At 40.0% G+C, this 25,171-nt stretch overlaps 1 protein-coding gene and 1 long non-coding RNA gene across 2 annotated transcripts in view; both read right to left on the reverse strand.

The window, feature by feature from the left end:
• SNX30 (sorting nexin family member 30) overlaps nt 1-25,171 on the reverse strand; it is a 389,251-nt gene that overhangs the window by 125,099 nt on the left and 238,981 nt on the right. The window lies entirely within an intron of this gene.
• LOC139439521 (uncharacterized) lies at nt 974-25,142 on the reverse strand. The gene is made up of 3 exons (XR_011649494.1): nt 25,070-25,142; nt 24,593-24,682; nt 974-1,106 (listed from the first exon to the last, which is right to left on the reverse strand). It is a non-coding gene; the product is annotated as an uncharacterized lncRNA (long non-coding RNA).

The following is a 25,171-nucleotide window of genomic DNA, read 5'->3' on the forward strand; positions in this document are numbered from 1 at the left end:
TAGAGGAAGAACATGGGATGTCAACATTTGTTGATCATCTATGGTTGGCACTTCCAAGGATTTTTGTTGTTGTTTCCTCAGCATCCCTTTGATGTGGGATTCTTATTTATCTTTTTACAGATGAGGACATGGAGGCCCAGAGAAGTTTGATATCTGTTGAATGTCACAGAGATAGTAAGTGGTGGCACTTGTGATCTAATGCTTGTGATCTAAAAACCTGTGCAGTTTCCACTACATCAAACAATGACATTTTACATATATACTTTGTTTGCTCCAGAATAGCCTTGTTCAGATTGTTAGTGGCACATAGAGACTCCGTATTTAGAATATTAAAGTTGATAAATGTAACCTTTCAAAGCAGTTACAAATAAAACTTCTGAACACTCTTGGGAATAAATGCTCAACCTCTCAAGTGGTGACTCTAAAGGAAGAAGCACTCATTAGGGTCTTCAAAAATTTTTATCTGTGTGGTAGATTGAATCATATCTCCCACAAACACATGGTCAAGTCCCAAACCCAGCTCCTGTGGGTGTTAACTCATTTACAAACAGGACCTTCAAAGATTTGATGTATTTGGATGAGGCCAAATAGAATCACTCATCCACATGATTGCAGTCCCCATAAAGCAAAGGAAATTTGAACATGGAAAGAGAAGCCACAGGAGGAGACAGAGAGACAGGTTACCATGTGATGGAGGAAGAGATTGACTGCCAGCAAACCACCACCAGAACACCATAGACTACAGAGAAGGCACAGCCTTCTGATACTCTGATCCTGGACCTACAGCCCCTGTTTTAGTTTCCTTGGCTGCTCAAGCAAATACCATGCAATAGGTTGTCTTAAACAATGGGAATTTATTGCCTCAGGGTTTTGAGGCTGGAAAAGGTCAAATCAAGGCATCATCAAGGCAATGCTTTCTTCCTGAAGATTGGCATTCTGAAGCTGGCTGCCGGTGATCCTTGGTCCTGGGCTCTTCTGTCACATTGCAATGTACATGATGGCCTCTCCTGGCTTCTCCCTTCTCTTCCAGCTTCTGTTGACCTTCAGCTTCTTGCTTCCTGTGGCTTTCTCTCTTTCTTCTCTGTTTGAATTTCATTCCGCTTACTCTAATAATAGGAGTAAGACATATTTTGATTGAGGTAGGCCACACTTTCACTGAAGTAACCCCATCAAAAGGTCTGAATTACAATGGGTTCACACCCACAGGAATGAATTAGGTCTAAATTATAATGGGTTCATACCCACAGGAATGGATTAGGTTTAAGAGCATGTTTTTCTGGGGTACTTAGCTCCAAACCACCATAGCCCCCAAAACTGTAAGCCTATATACAATTACAAGGTAAACTTTAAGAAACCTCCATTATACCACACGGGCACTTGCTCACTGCGCAGGCACGCTTTCTCGTCTTCTTTTTCACCAGGAGGCCCTGGGGATCGAACCCAGGTCTTCCCATATGGTAGGTGGAAGCTCTGTCACTTGAGTCACATCTGCTTCCCTGGAAACCACTTTTTAATGGATAATAAAATACCCACATTACCAAATATTTCCATTTTGATTTCCTTATTCAAATTAGGAAAGAAGAATAGCAGGTTTCACTAAGCTTGTAATCATTCAAGCATTTGTGGAGCCTGGAACAAGAGTACAGATGTGGTCTCACAGTCTATATGTCTAAATAATTAAAAATTATAAATCAAGCTAATAAACCATTACATAAAATAGGTTCAGTATTCCTATGTTGACAAATATACCTTTATCATGACAAAAGTAAAAAATTGTGTGTAAAGCGATGGCTTTTAAATGACATTAAGTTGGCAAAAATATCAAATTTAATTATTAATTATTATTTTTCATGACTGGGTGGTCTGTTGATATTTGATATGAATAATAAAATGAGTACATAAATAGTTCATTAATTATTTAAAATTTATACCATTAAATTTCATTTCCTTGCCTTTATATTAGCAAAATAATTATGTTACAAGATTTTCCACATAAATTGTTTCAGTGACAGTAGTGCCAAATTGGACAAACTTTCTTGAGTAGTTGTAGTTCTTAGTTTTTTATTCATTTCAATTTGAAGAAAATGTGCCTTCTGCTCAGGAAATAGCAACTGACAGATTAATTTCTGAAAGCTATATTTTGATTCATAAATGAATCACATATATTAAACACTAAAATAGGGATGCATATGATAAATCATCACAGACCATGAGAACATATTTCAATTTTATTATAAATTATCACTTATATTCCACTTTTTACATTGTATCTCTTAAAGCACTATTTATTTTCATTTAGTAAAGAATCATAATTATGCTTTACTCATGTTACATAGAAACCTATGTAAATACAAATATAAGAAGAATGTTAATTGTTTAATATTGCACAAAAGCTCCTCAGTCACCAGGACAACAGCTGTGAATATTGTAATAATTTGTGAGCAGCTTCAGAATCATGAATGAGAATATGAAGAGAAGAAAGAAAATGGATATTCGTAGTAAAGGGAAGCAGTTCTTGATTATGCAAGAATCTATCGAATTATCTGTTCAAACAGGAAGTGTTTGGAAGTTAATGAATTTGTCTTTTCTCTTACCTAAACTTTTGCTCCTTGCCTATTCCTGGCACTCCAAGTAGAGTTCATTTCTGCCCTCTGGAGAGGCACAACCCATAAATCATCACAGCATTCCTTTGTTTCGAAAACACAGAGCAAGAGATGGGAAGTGTTTCTGTAGGGTCTGAGGGTGTCAGTCGTGGCAGCCCAATGTCAGATCCCAAACGACAGAGGTTCCCATCTGTTCTTTAACACATTTGTGTGTATGTAAACATCTGTGTTAGGCATGGCCCTTCAAAATGTGGGGCAGGAGGAGCCCCTGTTGCTTGGGCCTACAGGTACTACTGGGCCTGGTGAAGGACAAATGACTTCGCCCTGTGCTATGCAAAGAAAAGTTTACAATCTTTTGAATAGAGAAAATTGGTGGGATAATTGAGTAACCACAGGGCCTGTGATGGTATCAGTAAACAAGCCCAAAGAAATGCGTGTTAATGCTAAGGGTATCCTCTCTATGTTGTTAACAGTGAGTGAATTTGCCAAAACCTCAGTGGTCCCATGAAATGTGAAGTATTGATTTGAATTTATTCATTTTGTGGTTTGTGTTTAAGTTGTAAACCTAAATTCTAAACAATTCTTAATTTTGAGAAGCATTATCATATTCACTTTGAAAATCTCCTAAGGTGAAGTAAGTCTCACATGCAGGTACAGGACTTGTGTTGATTTATAGGTATTAGGATTGGATTATTGAAAACAATCATTCCTGTTGTCTTGAATGATTTCTTGAAACAATAATGATTTATTTTAGAGTGTTCTGGGAGAACTACTTTCTTCAAAGAAGTCACATCAGGGGCAAGTTATTAATTCAAAGCTGCAGTCCCATATTTAGGAATTAGATGGAGGAAACTGATCAGGAATCTTCCTTTAAAACACTGGGAAAATACCTGTAAAAGAATGCATTTCTACTTCTCCTCAGAGGCAACATTACCTAATGGTGGTATAAAATTATCCTGCCTAATTTCTCTTATATTATCTACACTGCCCAGCATGGTACCTTGCACACAGAAAGCACTTACTGGTAAGTTCAGGTAGTTACCAAAAAAGTAAAGAGCAAAAGCTAACATATATTGCATATCAATACTTTTCTTAAGTTTTAAAACGTTCACAACAATGTAGTATACTTTCTTGGGATACGATGTCTTGAGAGTTTAAAGATATGCATCAGAACAATAAACACTAAATTCAAGAAAATTTTACCACTGAGGTGAAGGGAGGAAATGAGATGGGGAGGGGGTGCCTAGAAGGATTCAAATATATTTGAATTTTTTTAAAGCTGAGTGGTATGTTTAAGGGTATCTATTATATTATTAGCTAAGTATTTTTATATGTCTGAAATATTTCATTAAATGCAACTCAGATATAAAAAGTCTTTCCAGCATTTGTTGATGCTCCCACACCTGCTCTGAATGGCCTGTGAAAAGCAGTATTAGTTTCCTGTGGTAGTTGTAATAATTTACCATAGACTTGGTGCCTGAAAAGATCACAAATTCATTCTCCGAGAATTCTGGAGGCCAGAAGTCCAAAATCAGTTTCAGGGGACTGAAATAAAGATGTTGGCAGGGATCTAAGGGAGAGTCCCTGCCCTGCTTCATTCCTCTTCTGGTGACTGTGGCATTACTTGGCTTATGGTCCGGTCACTTCAGTCTCTGCCTCCACGGCCACACTGTCTTCTGTGTCAAATCTCCCTCTGCCTCTCTCTTATAAGGACACTTGTGACTACATTTAGGGCCCACCTAGATAATCCAAAATAATCTCCCCATCTCAAGATCCTTAATCATACCTGCAAAGACTCTTTTCCACATACGGTAACAATGACAGGTTTCAGTGACTAAGACCTGACCACAAGTACCTTTACCTTCAGTCATAATAGATGCACGGTCCTTTCCTAAGATTGGGGTTGAATAAAACTGGCTCAAGGGTAGTAAATAAAAGGTACTAATTAACTAACAAGGAATTTTAACTATGCTGGAGATTTGGAGCATGAAGCATGGGGCTGGTATTTTGTCAGTAATGATCTCAAATAAGAACCCTTCATTTCTTCATTAACAAGGAGACCTTTATTACGTCATTTAACCTGTGTTCATCTGTGTATCTTTCTGAACACTGGAGGAACAATTGAGTATGTTTTGGGGATTAGATGAGATAAAAGTGTCTGAACAGAACATTTTTGGAGGAATGCTTCCATAACTTGTTGAGCTATCTTTTGTCTATTATTTTTTACTTTTTGAATTTGAAATAAGGTTTGAATTAAAAAAAGAATATTTTAGCACTATCCAAGGGGAAAAAAGAGCCTGTCAGTATATTCATTAAATTTATAAATGGCACCAAACTTGGAGGAACTCTTCGTATTGCTATAGCAATAGTTTTTGGGTTTTTTTAAGAATTTTTTTTAAAGATACTTAGATTACATATGTTACATAGAATATATAGGGAATTCCCATATGCCCCACTATCCACACCCCCCACATTTTCCTACATTGGCAACACCTTTCATTAGTGTGCTACATTCAATGCAATATGAGAAACACTTTTTGGAACACTGCCACTAAGTTTACATTGTAGTTTACACTCTCTCCCACTCAACTCTGTAGGGTGAGGCAGGATATATAATGACTTGTATTTGTTGTTGTAATGTCATTTAGGATGGTTCCCAAGTCCCCAAAATACCCCCATATTATACCTATTTTTCCCTCTCCCTACTCCCAGAACCTCCAGTGGCCACTGCCTCCACATCAATGATCTTCCTTCCACTGCTAGAATCACAATAGGTCTATAGTAGAATCCATACTAATCTTCTCTGTATTGTTCCAATTTTAGTATGTGTGCTGCCGAAGTGAGCACTATGGCTATAGTTTAAAGAAGAGTAAACACTTTGGACTTTGACAGAATAGTAATGCTGAACAGCATATTAGCTGCACACAGTAGCAGCCCACAACGCATTATTTGATGATGCTTTTTATTTGATTGGCATTTAAAGCAGTAAAAAAGCAAGAGTGGAATTCTGACTTGCAAACGTAAAAGCATCTCATAGACAACTACAAATAAATCATTCTCTGTTAGTATTTTCAGTGTTTGCATAGCATATAGTCCATTAAATGTTTATTGAATAAATGAATGAAAGAGCACATTTCAGACTTAAGTGGGTTTAAATTAAAAATCTTATCAGAACCCCAAGTGATGAACATGCAGATAAAAGTTTGAGAAATTTTGCCACAGAGCACCTGTCCCATGCCCCATTCAGGTATATTCTCCCTAGCTGTACCATTTAGAAGGAGATGTAGCTATGTGAACATGGCCATTCTCCAAGAGACAGGTAATGAAGGTAATAGTCTTAAATTATACTAATCCACTTCCTAGGTATAGGAACTTCTTCTTTGTTGTCTGGAGGCATCCACCTTCCAGTGGGGGGATTAGGATTGTTGTAAGAAAACTAGGAAGATATACAAGTGGATTCTACAGCTGAAATCTTACAAGAGCAGAGGCCCGAAATATTCCCCCTCGACCCAGTCCTCAGCGCCGAATTGCAGCACGGCGCCCCCCAACCGCCCTTGCTGCCTCCCGCAGGCAGGCGGGCGCACCAGGAGCAGAAGGCAAGCAAGGTGGCCCGGGAGGCACGGGCTTGGCTCAGGAGGCTCCCTGATAATTCATTTTAAAGAAACCTTACTATATTGGTCTACCAAAGGGGTGTCACTGCAAAGTACCAGAAATCTGTTGGCTTTTTCTGTTTTTTTTTTTAAGATTTATTTCTCTCCCCTTCCCCCCACCCCAGCCAGTTGTCTGCTCTCTGTGTCCATTCACTGTGTGTTCTTCTGGGTCCACTTGTAGTCTTGTCAGTGGCACTGGGAAACTGCATCTTTTTTTTGTTGCATCATCTTGCTGCGTCAATTCTCTGTGCGGCACCACTCCTGGGAGGCCTGTGCTTTTTTCACATGGGATGGCTCTCCTTACGGGGTGCACTCCTTGTGCATGGCGCTCCCCTACACAGGGGACACCCCTGTGTGGCGCGGCACTCCTTGCACGTATCAGCACTGTGCATTGGCGAGCTCCATATGGGCCAGGAGGCCCTGGGTTTGAACCCTGGACCTCCCATGTGATAGGGAGATGCTCTATCAGGTGAGCCAAATCACTTCCCATGTTGGCTTTTATAAAAGGTAATGTTTGAGGGAAAAGCTTACAGTTACAAGGCCCTAACTCAGGGTTGCTTTCTCATCAAAGTTAGTTGCCACATATTGCAGCAAGATGGTCACTGATCTCTGCAAGGGTCCAGCCTTCCCATCTGGGTTTCCTCTCTCTCAGCTGCAGGCTGGCAGAGGGCTTGTCTCTCAGGGCTTCTTCTCTCTCCTGACATAGGGCTCATTTCTTTCTGGGTCTTCTATAGCCTCTCTTCCCAATGTCAGCTTCAAACTATCAGGCAAATGGCTCATCTCTCCCCAGGGCCCCAGGATCAAAAATGACAGAGAGAGGATTGTGGGAAAATGGCGATGGACTAACAGGCATTGCTGAATGTTTTCACAAAAACAACAGAAAAAGAGCCAAAAGCTGTCCCAGCAACCTGCTTTGGGGGTCAGCAGACCAATGCAGTGCTATATAACTCCCAGAAGGGTGAGAGACAGAGAGACAACACTGAAAGGACAAATGTGAATTACCAAGCCCCCATGGCAGCTGGGAAGGGCTCCCCCACCCCCAAGATATTAAGCTGGGGTAAAACCCCTGACTCACTGCAGCCAACTGAAAGGGGAAGAGATATCTTCCTCCCTGTCAGTTTCAAGGGAAAAGGGAGGGGAGGTCCAGGTGCTTTTCCTCAGTGAATTTGACTAGCAGAGGCTGCGTTGAATCTCTGATCTGGAGATTCAACACAGGAACACAGGAAAGCTGAGACTGAAACACCTCTGTGAAAGGGGTGCTGACTAGCACCATCTGCTGGCCAGTCTGTAAATTGCATGGACAAAAATTATTGACGCTCTCCTGGGAGAGAATCTGTGCCCCACTAGTGAGCCCTGGCCTGATTTTGAAATTCTAAACTGGGCAATCTTAAAAACTGAGACTAAGATGAACCAAATATCAAAGAAGAGCTGTGGGGGAAAAAAATAGGCAAGAGAGAGAAATTAGCCATCAGAGCAAATTCACCAATATATTCAATGCCTACACATCAACAAAAAATTACAAGCCATACTAGGAAACAGGAAGAGATGGCCCAGCCAAAGGAACAAACCAAATAGCCTGAAGAGATACAGGATTTAATACAATTAATCAGTGATAATCAGACAACTGTCTTAAATCCCTTCAAAGAGTCTAAAGAAAATATGACTAAAAAAATAAATGATACTAAGAAGACAGTGGGAGAGCATAAAGAACAATTTGAAAGCCTGCAAAGAAAAGTAACGGACCTTATGGGAATGAAAGACACAATGATGGATGAGATTAAAAATACATTAGAGGGAAGCGGACTTGGCTCAAAGGTTAGAGCGTCCGCCTACCACATGGGAGGTACACAGTTGAAACCCAGGGCCTCCTTGACCCGTGTGGAGCTGGCCCACACACAGTGCTGATGTGCACAAGGAGTGCTCTGCCATACAGGGGTGTCCCCCATGTAGGGGAGCCCCACGCACAAGGAGTGCATCCCGTAAGGAGAGCCACCCAGCACAAAAGAAAGTTCAGCTTGCCCAGAAGTGGTGCTGCACACACGGAGAGCTGATGCAGCAAGATGATGCAACAAAAAGAGACATAGATTCCCAGTACCACTGACAAGAATACAAGTGGACACAGAAGAACACACAGCGAATGGACACAGAGAACAGACAACTGGGCAGGGGGAAAGGGGATAGAAATAAATAAAAATAAATCTTTAAAAAAATACATTAGAGGCACATAAGAGCAGATTTGAATTGCTTGAAGACAAAAATTAGTGATTTCAAAGACAGAATATCTGAACTGGAGAATACAGGAGAACAGAAAGAGAAGAAAATGGAAAAAATGGAACAAAGTATCAGGGAATTGAATGACAATGCGAAATGCACAAATATTCACATTTTTGGTGTCCCAGAAGGAGATGAGAATGGAAAAGGGGAAGAAAGAATATTTGAGGAAATAATGACTGAAAACTTCCCAACTCTTATGAAAGACATAAATATCAATATTCAAGAAGGACAACACACCTCAAATAGAATAATTTTGAAAAGACCTACCCCGAGACAGCTACTATTCAGAATGACAAATATCAGAGATAAAGAAAGGATTCTGAAAGCAGCAAGAGAAAAGCAAAGCATCACATACAAGGGAAACTCAATAAGATTAAGTGTCGACCTCTCATGAGAAACAATGGAAGAGAGAAGAAAGTGGTATAATGTATTTAAGGTACTGAAAGAGAAAAACTACCAGCCAAGAATTCTGTATTCAGCAAAGATGTGCTTCAAAAATGAAGGTGAGGGGGAGTGGATTGGGCTCAACTGATAAGAGCATCTGCCTACCATATGGGAGGTCCAGGGTTCAAACCCAGGGCCTCCTGACTTGTGTGGTGAGCTGGGCCACATGCAGTGCTGATGTGCACAAGAAGTGCCATGCCACACAGGGGAACCCTATGCACAAGGAGTACGCCCTACAAGGAGAGCTGCCCCAAGTGAAAAAGTGCAGCCTGCCCAGGAGTGGCACTGCACACATGGAGAACACAGCAAGATGATGCAACAAAAAGAGACACAGATTCCTGGTGCCACTGACAAGAATGTAAGTGGACACAGACAACACACAGCAAATGGGCAGAAAGCAGACAATGAAGAGGGGTGGTAGGGGAGAGAAATAAATGAAAAATATATCTTTTTTAAAAAATGAGGGTGAGTTCAAAGTCTTCACAAAAACTGATAGAATATGTTACCAAAAGGTCTGATTTTCAAGAGATACTAAAGGGGGTGCTGCAGCCTTAAAGGAAAAAACAAGAGGGAGAGTTATAAAGAAGAGTTTAGAAAAGAAGATTATTAGGAAGGGTAAACTAAAGGATAGGAAGATAGAAAACAGAAAGATAAGACAACAGAGAGCCAAAGGACAAAATGGATGAAGTATGTAATGCATTTACAGTAATAACACTGAGTGTTAAATGGACTGAATTCCCCAATCAAAAGACAAAAACTGATAGAATGGATAAAAAAATATGAACTGTCTATATGTTGTCTACAAAACACCCACCTCAGACATAAGAACACAACTAGGTTAAAATGAAAGATTGGAAAAAGGTATTCCATGCAAATAGTAACCCAAAAAGAGCTGACATAGACTAGATAAATGTAAAATAATGACATTATAATATATGAACAATAATTACCCAGTGCAACTGGCAAATCGTTCCTGTGATCGGTATTCTGTAATTTTTTTCATACAAAATAAACACTTGCTTTTAATTGAGGAGCACTGGAGAAGAGATATATTTTTGGATACTTCATTTTTCATTAACCCTTTCTTATTCATACTATTTAATTAAAGTAAGCTATCTGGATCAATAATGATTTAGCATGACTATTGGTGAACAAGATTGTAAGTTTTTCTGCCTCATAAAATTATGAGTTAGCAAATTATTATCTGCTGGAATTCATTCCAATAAGATGTGAAGAATTCCCAAATAGGAATGTGATTATCTAGAAAGAATTATTGCCTAAATGGAAATTAAATAACTAAACCATTAATTTCATTCTTAGAGATTATTATGTCCAATAGTTAGAGCTGTAATATAAAAATTAGAATTATATTATAATTAATTTCTATTATATTTGAATTATTTACATGTATAAAGGTTTGTTGCTATGCTATCTATTTTTTATAATTGACTATATTAAATCTAACCTAGCCTTGCACTCTTTTTTAAAATACATAATTTCAATATATTTTTCTATTTATTTTACAATTTTAAAATAAAGGACCTTTTAACAGCTAAAAAAGTCATTGAGCATACACTGTGGATAGATCATATGGTATATGACTATATTTCAGTAAAACTGCTTATTAAACAAATAAAGAACTGTGCAAGAATAGCCAGAAATAGCAGCTATGTATAGCAAGGGAAACAGAGATTGAGAGGTGATGAAATTTCTTATTTGTCTGTTTTATTATTATTATTATTACTGAAATAATGAAAATGCTTTAATAATGATTGAAGTGATAAATGCACAACTATGTGATTATACCAAATACCACTGATTGTGCACTCTGGATAAATTGTATGTTTTATTAATATGTATCAATAAAATTGAATTTTTAAAAAATGACAGCACATTCTCTCTTCCTGTGTATCTTCATGAGTGAGTGTCCGTTTATATCAGCCCACCAAGGGGGCGGGGACTCAACCTGAGTCAGGCCTTACTGATAAGGCAGAATCAAAAGCCTTAAATAGATTTTTATCAAGTAAACTTAATCAGAGGCCCCTCACTGAATTTAATACAGTCAAAGGGTACACCCAGATGAATAGATTAGTTTACACACATAATCTTTCTCTTTTGGGAATTCACAAGCATAATCTCCAACTGTCACACCTACCATCTTCCTTAATCAAATAATCCTCCAAAGATAGAAATGGTGGGACATCTTCTGCTCTAGCAGGTAGTGGCACTGATAGGGGAAAAAGGCATCCTGTTGATCCTTTGCTTGATGTATTAGTTATATATTGCTGTGTAACAAGTTACACAGCGATAGCTTAAAAAAACAATAAACATGTATCATCTTACAAAGTTTCTGTACATCAGGAATTTGCGAGTAACTTTAGCCTGATGGTTCTGGCTCGGGGTCTTTTAGGAGGCTGCAATCAACACGTCTGCCAGAGCTGCTGTTACCTAAAGAGGCTGGAGGCCACGCATCCAAGGTGGACCACTCCCTTCACTGGCTACTTGGAGGTGGTTGGTGGTGGACAGCCTCGGTTCCTCTCCATGTGGATCTCTCCACAGGACTGCTTTAGTAACCTTAAGACATGGTGGCTGGCTTCCCCAAGAGCAGGTGAAACAAGCAAGGCCAAGGCAGCAACTGTAGTGTCACACACTGACATTTCAGCAATATCCCATTAGTCGCACAAGTCAGACTTATTCAGTGTGGGAAATACCACCACTAGGAGGGCTTTGTGGTAAAGAATTAACTTTATCCTAAGAGAGTTGTAGCCTTTGTCCTAGCTCCTGGGGGTAACATCTACACCTCTGGAAATTTCTCAGTGTTAGGAGTTATTCACGGTGGACTCCCAACACTGCACCTGATAGTTTATGTTAATGAGCTGACTCAGGCTGAGGCTGGCCATACCTGTAGTCTTAGTGGGATGGCTGGCCAAGCCAGAAACACCAACCTTGTGATTAGAGGGCTGGGACTTTAAGTCACAGTTATCAGCCTGGATTCAATCATGTGGATTCTATCAGTCATGCTTGTGTGATGAAACCCCAGTAAAAACTCTGAATACTGAAACTCAGGTGCACTCCCCTGGTTGGCAATGTTTTTTGAGTACTGCCTTATATTCATTCACTAGGTGAATGATGGATCCTGACTCCACGGGGAGAGGACATCAGAAATAAAAAAAGAAATAAAATAGAGTTACTATGACTAAGAGATTTAAAATAGAGTTGGGAGGTCATTCTGGAGATTACTCTTAGGTAAATATCAGCTAGATAATACAAACTGCCAAAGTATGCAAAACCTCAAGCAACAATGCTTCTCAAAACCCCGAGGACATGGAAGTGGACTTGGCCCAGTGGATAGGGCATCTGTCTACCACACGGGAGGTCTGCGGTTCAAACCCCGGGCCTCCTTGACCCGTGTGAAGCTGGCCCACGTGCACTGCTGATGCGCACAAGGAGTGCCATGCCATGCAGGAGTGTCCCCACGTAGGGGAGCCCCACGTGCAAGGAGCGCGCCCCATAAGGAGAGCCGCCCAGCGCGAAAGAAAGTTCAGCCTGCCCAGGAATGACGCCGCACACACGGAGAGCTGACACAAGATGACACAACAAAGATTCCTGTGCCGCTGACAACAACAGAAGCGGACAAAGAACACGCAGCAAATGGACACAGAGAGCAGACAACGGGGGGGGGGCGGTTGGGGGGCGAAGGGGAGAGAAATAAACAAAAATAAATAAATCTTTAAAAACAAAAACAAAAAACAAACCCAAGGACATCCAGACACCATAAAACAAGCCACAAGATAAAGAACTCAGTTAAGTAACCTGAAGGACAGCTGGAGTACCCCAAACATTCACCAACCATAACCTGTCAAATCTTCTTTTTCTTTAGAAACCTTGCCTGAAAATGCCAAGATGGGACACAATTTGAGTTGCTACCCGAGCCTGTGCTCCCCAAATTTTAATTTTAAGACCCCAAATGAATGTCGTTTGTTGCCTTGCAGCTTAGTTTCTTTCTTGGTTGACATCACATGGTGTCAGAAATGGCATCTGAAGTGACCACTAAACTTACTCTGGAGACATCATAGAATTTAAGCACGGTATTGGCAAGAGCCCCTTTGAGCCAAGTTAGTATAGGGAAAGACGGAAGGCAGCTGGGACCTGGCAGAGAACATGGTCATGAATCCCCACCTGGAAACCTTTCCCTGCTACTAAGAACTAAGCCAGAAAGACCCCACCTAGACCCTGGCCATGAAGTCCCATTTGGAATTATTTCCAGGGTCATGGGAAGCCCCAGATAACTCCAAACAGGCCTCCAGTGGTCCCCTGAGAGCTAACAGGCAGGTATAGTAAGACAACCAGTCAGAAAGGGGAGGAGGAAAGGTCTTAAAAAGGCTTAACCTGGGGCCCCACACACGTCTCATTCTGTAGCACACCTACACCCATGTCCAGGGCTGTGTGCTGGTTTTCATTTCTTGTTTCTTAATAAACTCTTTACTCCCTTGCCTGCCCTACAGCGTGTCCTTAAATTCTTTTATGCTTCATAGCCAAGAATCTAGAAGCCTAGAACTCAGAGTCTTCTGCTAACGCCTTGAACTCTGTCTCCCTGATGGCTCCAGGTTCCTGCAGGTGAGTCCTTCCTGCTCTGAACTTCCCTCTTTCTTTGTTGAGGTTCTAGCCTTTCATTGGGTATCTTCTGGTAAAGGGCATTTTGAACTTTTGTTCTTTTGGTTTAGGCTTGTATTAGTCAGTCAAAGGGGCACTGATACAAAGTACGAGAAATCTGTTGACTTTTATAAAGGGTATTTATTTAGGGTAAAAGCTTACACTTACAAGCCCCAAAGAGTCCATCTCAAGGCTGCTTTCTCACCAAAGTCAGTTGTCAGGTGTTGAAGCAAGATAGCTGCCGATCTCTGCAAGGGTTCAGCCTTCCTCTCTCTGAGGTACAAGCAGGCATAGGGTGTGTTTCTTTCTGGGCTTTCTCAGGGCTGCAGACTATCAGGCAAATAGCTCATCAATCTTCCTGGGGCCACAGGACCAAAGTTCTCTCCTCTGCCATGTCTATGGAGCTCTCTCTCTTCCCATGTCTTCTTCTGTGTGTCTTCTTGACTGAATGTCCATTTATATCAGCCCATCAATGGGGTGGGAACTCAAGCCTCAGTCACACCCTACCAACACAGTGGAATCAGAGCCCTAATCTTAACATAATTTAATCAAAGACATCTCAGCTGAATCTAATATAATCAAAGAGTATCACACCCAGAGGAACAGACGAGTTTATAAACATAATCCACTCTTTTTGGAATTCATAAATAATATCAAACTACTAAAGGGCTGGTGGCAGAAGTCCTTTTGTGTCTGCCCTTTTTGGAATACAAGGAAAACTTCCTGTCTGCTGAATGAACAATTGGAACTTCAAAAACTCCCACCTTGGTATCGAGCTCTTTTCAGTGAAGGGACACCTCCCTAACAATCGATTTGGCCTATGTTCTGATTGTGAGCAATCAATCATTTTGGTGGTCACAGGACAGGCACTTAAATGCTATTAGAGCTCTGGCCACCTTTTTTCTTTTTCTTTTTTTTTTGAGGTACTGGGCACAGGGATTCAACCTGGGACCTCGTTGTGGGAAGCTAGAGCATAACCACTGAGCCACATTGGCTTCCTTGAGTTGATTTTTTCATCTGTTTTGCTTGTCGTTTGTTTTGTTTTTTTCAGGAGGCACTAGGAACCAAACCAGGACCTCTCATGTGGGAGGCAGGCACTCAACCACTTGAGCCACACCTGCTCCCTCTGGCCACCTTTTTTTTTTTTTAAGATTTATTTTATTTATTTATCTCCCCTCCCCCCCTCCATTGTCTGCTCTCTGTGTCTATTTGCTGTGTGTTCTTCTGTGTCTGCTTACATTCTTGTCAGGCAGCACCGGGAATCTGTGTCTCTTTTTGTTTCATCATCTTGCTGCATTGGCTCTGTGTGTGTGTGTTGCCACTCCTGGGCAGGCTGCGTTTTTCATGTGGGGTGGCTCTCCTTGTGGGGCATACTCTTTGCACGTGGGGCACCCCTGAGGGGGGCACCCCTGCGTGGCACAGCACTCCTTGCACGCAGTAGCACTGTGCGTGGGCCAGCTCACCGACATGGGCCAGGAGGCCCTGGGTACCAAACTCTGGACCTGCTATATGGTAGGCAGATGCTCTATAAGTTGAACCACATCCGCTTCCCTCTGGCCACCTTTTGATGAGAAGCCTTGGCTTCCAAAGAAGAAGACTCTGAAAAGATAAATTGATCATGGATGGGCTAGATAAATACAAGGTTGCCTGCGACCCTCAAGACAATTTCTGTGCAACTACAGATACCTGGTCATGAGTCAGACAACTAGAGCACAGGCTGTCTACCAGGTAAAACATGTATCCTGTGAAAGGCACACTGCAAAACATCACAGTTGCCCAAAACCCCAACAATTTCTCTCAGACTTAGACTTTAGGATTGCTCACAATCAGAACTAACTAAAAGAATGGGTTCCAATTTCTAAGAACTCTAATGGTACACTGCCATCTAGAATCTAGAACACCAGATGGTTTCATGTACAAAAATCATGGTCTTGCCTCAGGTAAAATTTCATCCTGCTGGACCTGGAACACTAGAGAAAATCATGAAGTATAATGGCCACAATGGGAATCTTTCAATATGCCTAAATTGATATATTTACACACTTAACTAGAAAATAGAGGCTCTAAAACTAAGCAACCAGAATGAGCTATTTAATTGGTACTTAGAAGCTTCTAAACATATAACTAATTCTAATATTGCCTCTCACCAAGAAACAAATACTAAATTAACAAAAACTAGCACTTATCTAAGTGCCTTATCAAGCTTGAAAAATAGTCCAGGACTCCCGAATCTGACCATTCTAAACCTTTTTTTTTTTTAAAGATTTATTTATTTCTCCCCCTCTCGTTGTTTTGCACTGTCTGTCTGGTCTCTGTGTCTGTTCAATGTGTGTTCTTCTCTGTCTGCTTGTCTTCTCTTTAGGTGGCATAGGGAACCAATCCTGAGGCCTTCTGGAATGGGAGAGAGATGCTCAATCTCTTGTACCACCTCAGCTCCCAGGTCTGCTGCGTCTCTCATTGTCTCTCCTCTGTGTCTTTGGCCAGCACTCTGTGTAGGTCAGCACACCTGCACAGGCCAGTACTCTGTGTGGGCCAGGATGCCGCGCAGGCCAGCATGCCGTGTGGGCCAGCTAGCTGTGCAGGCCAGCTTGCTGCTGCACAGATAGCCTGCTTTCACCAGGAGGCCCCAGGAATTGAACCCTGGATATTCCTAATGGTAGACGGAAGCCCAATCACTTGAGCCACATCTGCTTCCCTCTAACATTCTTTAAACCTTTCCTGTCCTCCTTCTCTATGTCATAGCTTAAATTTAACTCCCCTCCTATAGTAATAAGACTTCCCAAATCTTACTGAAGACCCAGTTAGTTTTGCAAAAGAATTCAGTCTTATAATTCAGACTGATGAGGTTGGATATGCGAATCTTTACCAATTAATTTACATGACTCCTGGTGAAAGTTATGTCAAAATCTGGATAGACAAAGGTAATTGGAAAGATCCCTTAAAAGGCTTTTCAAATGAAGAGCTATTGACAAAACAGAAGCACTTAGGTTGGCTAAAGAACTTCATAAGGTTATACCTGAAGTTTTTCGCAAATTATTGATTTTTAAAAATCCAACAATGTACCCGGAAACTCAATGAGCCCATCTATAAATATTATAACAATCTCAGGAAAAATCCTTTAAACAATTCTCAAGTTTTGACCATATTAACTCAGAAACCTCTACCCAATTTAATTCTACTTTTGTAAACGGCCTTTCAGAAGAACTAAGTACAACTCTAAAATATAAACAACTAAACTAGGCCACAGTGGAACCTAATAATTTACTGGATCTTACAGGTCAGTTAGCTCACACATCTTTTAAAAGGCTGAAGAAAAGAAATCCTCCCAAGCTAAAACAGTGCAAATACAAGTAGCACAAACCATGAGTTTCCAATTATGGCAGCTGAATAAGCCCCCTATGAATGCTTTAGGCACCAGGGTTCAGGGTGCTGGTTCTTGCAATTACTGTAAACAACCTGGACTTTGGGGAAAAGACTGTCCCAAACTACCCCAAAAACAATCTAATACTCTTTGCCCTCCAAGAAAGAAAATTGCCTTTCAATGTGACTGCTAGGACTGCTCCAGGGATACGGCAGAGCTTTTTCCAGATGTCCATGTCACAGAGTTAAATGAAATAGATCTGATAATTAGAAACAAGGGTATCCTGGCTCTAAAAGATACAGGGGCCACCTTCTCTATCTTAAATCCCACCGCCCTCGTTAACCCTCTTCCCTGGAGTACAGAAACAATTCAAAGGGTGGGAGTCTCCAATGAACCACATAACCATCTTGAATTCCCTCCAATTTCATTTCATTTAGGGCCTTTATAAGGCAGTCATCAATTTGTATTAGTCCCCTTTTTACTTTCTGGGAAGAGATTTCTTTGCATTTTTCCAAGCACACTTATCTATTTCCCAAAAGGGGGAATTTAATTTGAAACTCCTAAAGCCAGATTGAATAGACAAGGATAAGGAGTTAAATCCCTTATATATTCCTATCCTTTCAGTCAATGAAATAAAATTTAAACACCACCCTCTTTTAGATACTATTCCAGCCCATTTATAGTCCACATCACCTACTGATATGGGCCCCATTCTTTCTGCCCCATCTATCCCTGCCCCCAGAACTGCCTCTCAAAATCAACAATTAAAAGAATGTTTAAACTCTGTAAAAATTGGATTCATAATTTTTCTTTGATGGTTCAACTTTTATATGCCTTGCTTAAAGCTGAACGAGTTGAGCCCCTTATTTGGGATGAAACCAGTCAAAATTCCTTCACGTTTGCTCAGCTGTAGGACACTGTAATTACAAATTCCTACCCACCCCTGACCATGAATGAGAAGGGAACACCTTAGGTTTCCTTGCACAAAAGCATAGAAACCAACATAAACCTTTAGGAAATTATAGCCAGTAATTAGACACTACAGTCAAGGAACTTCCCCCTTGCATGAGGTCCTTTGTGCAATAGTAAAACTTTTAGACTCACCTGAAAAATTAATTATGAGGCACAACTCACCCTGCAGCACGTCTGCATCTACATCTCAAACTGTACTTTTCTAGTTATCTTGTTTCTTTACACCCTTAAAAATTAATTATGAGATCTCCCTTAATTATTTATGTCCCTCATTCTGTGGAAGCCCTCTCTACCAACAGATTAACTTCTTAAGGAATTTTCTTACTTTTCTCTCCCAATGTCTCTTGTTTGTTGTCACAACTTTACTTCTAACTTTTTCTGACAAAACTCCTCACAACTGCATAGCTTTAACTGACTAATTATTAATCCCTTGAGTAGATTTTCAACAAACCTCAACTGATAATGCAGATGTTATCTGGTATACAGATGAATTTGTTACTACCTGTAACCATGGAACATAAAAGCAAATTCTTTACTTAATCTTATATCAGCCCAGCAAGCTGAACTTTTTGCCTTCAAAAGAACCTGCTTTCTTCCAGAAGGAAAAACAGCAAATATATACACTGATAGTTGGTATACTTTTGAGGTTGTTCATGATTTGGGGATGTTATGGAAACAAAGAAGAAAAAACAAACAAACAAACAGAAACAGCTCTTATGTTTTGGAATTGTTAGATGCTATACTCTTACCAAAGGCTTTAGATATAATTAAATTCCTAGTCATTCTTGGACAAATATGGATGAAAATACTGACAACCACATGGCAGATACTGCTGCAAAAAAAATGCAGTGTCAAATTCTAATCCTATTCCTGTTGCTATAATAACTTTTGAACCAAACAATTATACTGGAAATATTTAAAAATTACTCCTTGAGGCTCAACAAAATACTCCTCCTCAGGAGATTAAAAAAAAAAAAAAAAAAAAGGGAGGACGCGGACAGGGGAGCAGGAATGCCGGCTGCTTTTATAAGCCTGCAATCAAATCATAGTTTAGCCCTAATGGGAAACCAGTCCTCCCTAATTGCCACCAGGAAATTGTTTTAAAAATTATTCATAAAATGACTCATTAGAACACTGATAAAATGGTAGGCTGTGGAAAGCAATATTTCTGAAAACCATCCCCTAAAATAACTATAAAAATATATCACAATTGTTTAATTTGTCCCAAACATAATTCAGGAAAAACTTTCCATAGCTTTAAAGGACATTTTCCCTTACCTACTAGACCTTTAGAAATTTAGCAATTGGACTTTATTCAAGTACCCTTATTCCAAGGCTATAATGTGTTTTTGTAATGATTTGTATGCATTCTCACTGGGCTGAAGCCTTTCTCTGTAGATAGGCTACTATAGATGCTGCCACAAAGGTATTATTATTAATAGTAAAAAATAATTTCATATTGGGAAATTCTCTTAGAACTTCACAGTAATAGAGAACCCACTTTTCAGGACAAATTATAAAGAAAACAATGTGCAAAATATGGCCTATTTGGCAACATTTTCATTGTGCCCACTACCCTCTATCTTCAGGCTTAGTAGAAAGAACAAATGGTGTAATTAAAACTCAATTAGTGTATAGAATCCCTCAATCTACCATGGCAAAAAAAACGTACTTATAATCTTATTAAATCTAATATCCACTTCTTTTGGAAAACATAAGTTATCCCATTTGAAATTATAACAGAGAAACCTGTGAAAATAAACTCAAAATATACTAACCTATTGTCAGGAACTAATCAAAACATTAAGGAAAAATGAAACCCTGGTAGAACAATCCTTTTATAGTGCACTCTGGGGAAATGAAGATGTTCAAAACTGCAAAACCTCAATCTTCAGCCTATCAACTTTGTATACTGGAAAGACACCTCCATAAAGATGTATCCCAACCTTGCTGGAAAGGACCCTATCGGGTACTTTCAAATAACCCATGTGCAACTAAATTAGAAAATATTAATTCTTGGATTCATATTTCTCATTTAAAGAAAGGTCCCAGCCCTTCCTGGAAATTCATTCCTGCTGGGAACCTAAAGCTCAAAGTTACCAAGGACCAGCTGTAGATGGCATTTGATGCAAATGGCTAACCCAAAAACCAGATCAGAACTGATTTTCATCAGATTAAAATGAAGTCTGGGAGTGGATCCCACTCAAGCAATTGGGTACCTCTCTCCCACCACGTGGGAGGCCCCAAGTTCAGTTCCCAGTACCTTTTAAAAGAAGATGAGCAAACAGAGAGCATACAACCAAAAGACACAGAGAGCAGCAGCAAATGCAAACAATAAGGAGATGAGGGAAAAGAAACACTTCTTTATAAAAAAAATGAAGTCAATAATGTTGCTATAATCTTCATTATTTTCCTATTAGCTCTTTTATTCACATTTTATTCCTCTCTCACTCCATCTTTATACTCCAGTCCATCTTTGTCTTCCAGAGATAAATCCTAACCCTTTTAAATTCCTCGTTCTCAAACTTACCTTTTCTTTCTGGTCCCTTGCCATTCATCATTCTTTATCCCAGCCATACAAAAAGCTGCTGACCAAGGCAATCTATCAAATTACTGTGTCTATGCTAATTTAGACTCACAGAAGGGCCAAGTATTGGCCACACCTATAGGCACTTATTTAGTTGGCTAAATCTTAGATCTTGGGGAGACTTAATTTGTAGCATATTTTGAAATGTGCTAATCCTTTTTCTTATTATAGTCACTATAATCTCTCTTATACATTATCTCCAGAATAACAGCTGTAACTAACACCCACAACTACTTAGTCATACTAATGCACCAAACCCTTGATCTTAAAGCTTACACTTATGAAACTTAATTCAGTAATGACAAAACTAAACCTAATTATAATTAATGCCTAAGAGTCATCTCCTGAAAGCCTTGTTGCTCAAATGTGGCCCCTCACTAAGCCAAACTCTGCAAATAAACTTACTGCCTTCCTCCCTCACTGGAGCATGACTCTCAGAGACCAGCTTCCCCAGCATTGAGGGATTAATACTAAATGTTGAAGAGCAATGCTTTCGGAGAAGGATCTTGATCAAAAGGGCAAAATGTATAAATAAATAAACAAACAAAATAAAATAGAGTTGCTATGGCTAGATTTAAAATAAAGTCGGGTGGTGATTCTAGAAATAACTCTTAGACTATTGAATATCACCTAGATATCACAAACTGCCAAAGTATGCAAAACCTCAAGCAACAATGCTTCTTAAAACCCCAGGAACATCCAGACACCATAGAACAAGCCACAAGATAAAGAAAGCAGTTAACTACCTAACTTGAAGGACAACAGGATACCCCAAATAGCCACCAACCACAAACAATCTGTCTAATCTTCTGTTTCTTAAAAAAACCCGTGACTGAAAAATGCCAAGACAGGACACAATTTGCTGCCTGAATCTTTGTTCCCCAAGTTGTAATTCTGACCCCAGATGAAAGCCTTTGTTGTCTTGCAGCTTAGTTTTTATTTCTCAGTTGACAGACGCTTCCCATTTCAGACTCTCCTAGACCTTACCCTATATGTTTCTTCTTTTGTTGGCCCTGATTTGTATCCCTTTTTTCTCTAATAAAACAGTAATCATAAGTATAGTTCTGTGAGTTGTTCTAAGAAATTATCAAATCTGACGGGGTGGTGGAAACTCCTGAATTTGTAGCCAGTTGGTCAGAAGTGAGGGGTGGACTGGAAGCCCCCAGACTTGCAGCTGGTATCTGAAGTGAGGGCACTGTTGTGGAGGACTGAACCGTTAACCCGTGAAGTCTGCCCTAACTCTGGGTAGTTACTGCCAGAAGTCTTTGCAAGGACCATCTTGGGGTCCCCATATTTGGTTGTGCAAAATCTTTATGATACCTTTTGTAATTTTAATACTCTAAGGAGTTAGAGTATATGTTTAATAGAAAATAATAACTCATAGGTACCAGGAATATGGATTTATTTGAATTAATCCTCCAGATGACATTATAAAATAGGTGTTTTTATTACTCCTTTCCCCAGAAGAGGAAATTGAGGAACTGAGAAGTTAAGTAACTTATCCAAATGTTCACCCAGTAAGTAGTAGAACCAGCATCTGAATCTGGATAATCTGGTTCTAGAGGCTGCTTTCTTAACCAGTGGGCAATTCTGCCCCCTTTCTGTAGCTAAAATTCTCCCAGACTAAGTTAACTTCATTTGCTGCCATAAGACCTGAAATAAAAATATTTTTTTGTTCGGTTAAGCAAAGTAGTTGTGCTAGCTAGCTTCCAAGATGGCCCCCAATGTGCCCCCCTCTTGGTATTCACAATCTTGTATATTCTCCTTCCACACTATTCCACGGTTGGTCTGTGGGACCAATGGAATATGGTAGAAGTGATAGTATGTCACTTCTGAGGTTAGGTTATAAAAGACACTGTGGCTTCCATCTTGGTCACTTCTCACTGTCATACCACTTGCTCTGGGGAAAGCAAGCCGCCATGTCATAAGCAATCCTATGAAGAGGACTGTGCAGGTAGGTAGAAATCTCCTGCGATTAGACAAGTGACAGAACTTGCAAGTAGCTCCTTCCACCCCATCAAGCTTTCAAATAACTAGCCCAGCAGGCATCTTGACTGCAACTTTGTGAAAGACAGAACCATCTGTCTCTGCTGCCTAGATTTCTGCCCCTCAGAAACTGTAAGATAATACATGTTTGTTGCTTTAAGCTGCTAAATTTTGGGGTAATTTGTTACAAAGCAATAACTAAGTAATACAATAGTATGCCTACCTAATGCATTTCCCATTAACATTTCATCACAATATATCAAAAGGGGTTAGGGTGGTTTCAATTTGACTTTGGGGCCTATTTTTTGACTCTCTACTTTGATACTGACATCTGGAATAAAAATGGTGTTAGAATTAAGCAGATCACAGTTTGTTGCCCTTTATTCCCTTATCAGTTAATAGAGCCACAGGGTTATAATATGACTCCTTTTGTCTGGGGACTTTCCCCTAGGAGATATTTAGGATCTATATATTTATCTGCTGACCTAATGACCTGGAAGCAAGATATCCAGTAAAACACAGATCTTTCATTATTTGCAATAAACTATTGAGAGTCAACATTTATTGAATGCTTACTATGTGCAAGGTGCCTTCTAAGTATTTTACATGTGCAAGGTGCCTTCTAGGTATTTTACATGTATTCATTTACTTTTTTAAACTTTTAATTTTTAAATACTTTCAAACTTACAGAAGAGTTACAAAAATAATACAAATCTCATACAGAGAATTTAACATAACCCTATATCCCCCCAAATACCCAGATCCACCAATTGTAACATTTTGCCACACTTGCATATCATTCTATTTGTCAGTCTACCAGTCTTTCTACCTCACCATCTATCCATCCATTTTCTGAACACTAGAGTGTATACATCACGCTCCTTGAACATTTAATACTGCCATATACATTTCCTAAGAACAAGGCTATTCACTTAAGTGCAGTTATCAAGTTCAAGAAATTTAACATTGACATAAAGCCTACCGTCTATATTCTAATCTTTTCATATGTCCCAATAATGTCCTTTTGAGCTTTCTCTCCTCCCTTGTTAGATCCCATCCAGGATCATGTATTGCCTTAAATTGAAACAGTCTCTTTAGTCACTCTTAGAAATTAAAAAAAGTGAAAACACTCATTTATTTTTATTCCCATTTTTTGGATGACAGGACTGAGGCATTGAGAGGTTAAACAATTTGCTCAAGGTCTCACAATCATTAAATATCAGAGTTGGGATGTGATCTAAGCAATTTGACCTACTCTTAACCACTATGGTAAAATTCCTGTGAAGTAGAGTTGCAAAAACTCTGAAGAAGATAGAAGTGGTTCAAGGGCTAACATCCATGAAATCTGCCAAGTGAAGGGTAAAAGTCTCTGTGGTAAGTTAAATTTATCTTTCTCCAGATAATGACTACAAAATGTTATGCTGTGGGTAGAAAATTTTTTCCCCCTCCTTAAATAAACTTTGTTCAGAACGCTATTTGGGACTTAGACTGAAGATTTCTTTGTCCTTGTTTCATTATTGTCTAGCCAGACATCATAAAACCAAATAATTCTCCTAAGGTTATCTTTTTAGTCACTCCATTACCCAAAAAACCTCTTAGCTGAAAAGGGGTTCTGGCCTACAAACAAGATACTCATGTGTTAAACTTCGTATCTTGATTAGTCACCAAGAGCTGGTCTCAGAGGAATCCGTTTCTCCAGAGCAGAATCAATGTGGGATTCAAAAATATGGGCGTTAACATTTGGCAGACCTTTCCTCCTTTCATTTCAGTCCTGCTATCGACATAGAGTAAATAACTCAAGATTTCTGCAGATCGTATATAAATCGGGATGACAGGATCCAAGCTGATGCACAAAAATTGCCAAGCTTGCCGGACGCACTCAAATGCCTCCTGGCGGTCTTATTCAGAAAAGGATCCAAGCACCACAGAATCGTGCACCGTGAACATTTATTTACCTTTGAGCAAACATCGACTATTAAAAAAATGTTAAATTTTAGAAAAGATGCATAAGAGGGGTTAACGACCACAGAACAGGTGACGTACATCAATTCTGTAAAGTTACCTTTTAATGTAAACGCGTAGCTCTAGTGTGCTGGAATCACGTGGCCCCACTAGCAGCTTCTTGGTGCTCTGAGATGAGGTATACTCATTTCTTAAATACAGAATGTTGTTCAGCAGTAATAAACTTCTGCATGTTTAATGCTTTTCTTATTTATAATTACGTAACTACAGAGGACAAATATGTCTGGGATTTTGTTTTTTGTTTTGTGGAGGCGCACCCTGAGATGGTCGCTAAAGCTGGACAGCGAGCCCGGCTTAGAAGACTCGCCCTCCGAGTCCTACCGGCTACTGAGCCTCAGTCTCAGTCGAGGCGGATTTGCACCATAGCAAAATCGGCCAGGGTGGTGGCGTTTCCCCGGCCAGAGGCCCTGTCAGATCGCGGTGCCCTGAACCCAGCTGGACCTCGCTTCGCTTAGCAGTCAACGAGATACGTCACCCGCCTCGCCCCCAATCCCGCCCCCAAACTGCTTGACCCTACCTGGACCCCGCCCGAAACAGTGCGGCCTGCATCTCCCGTGAGCCTCTCCGGCTGCCACTCTTCGGAAGGGAAGTGTCGTCACAGCGATGTAGCCATTAAAGT

This window comes from Dasypus novemcinctus, chromosome 8, assembly GCF_030445035.2.
Source record: "Dasypus novemcinctus isolate mDasNov1 chromosome 8, mDasNov1.1.hap2, whole genome shotgun sequence".
Classification (NCBI taxonomy): Eukaryota; Metazoa; Chordata; class Mammalia; order Cingulata; family Dasypodidae; genus Dasypus; species Dasypus novemcinctus.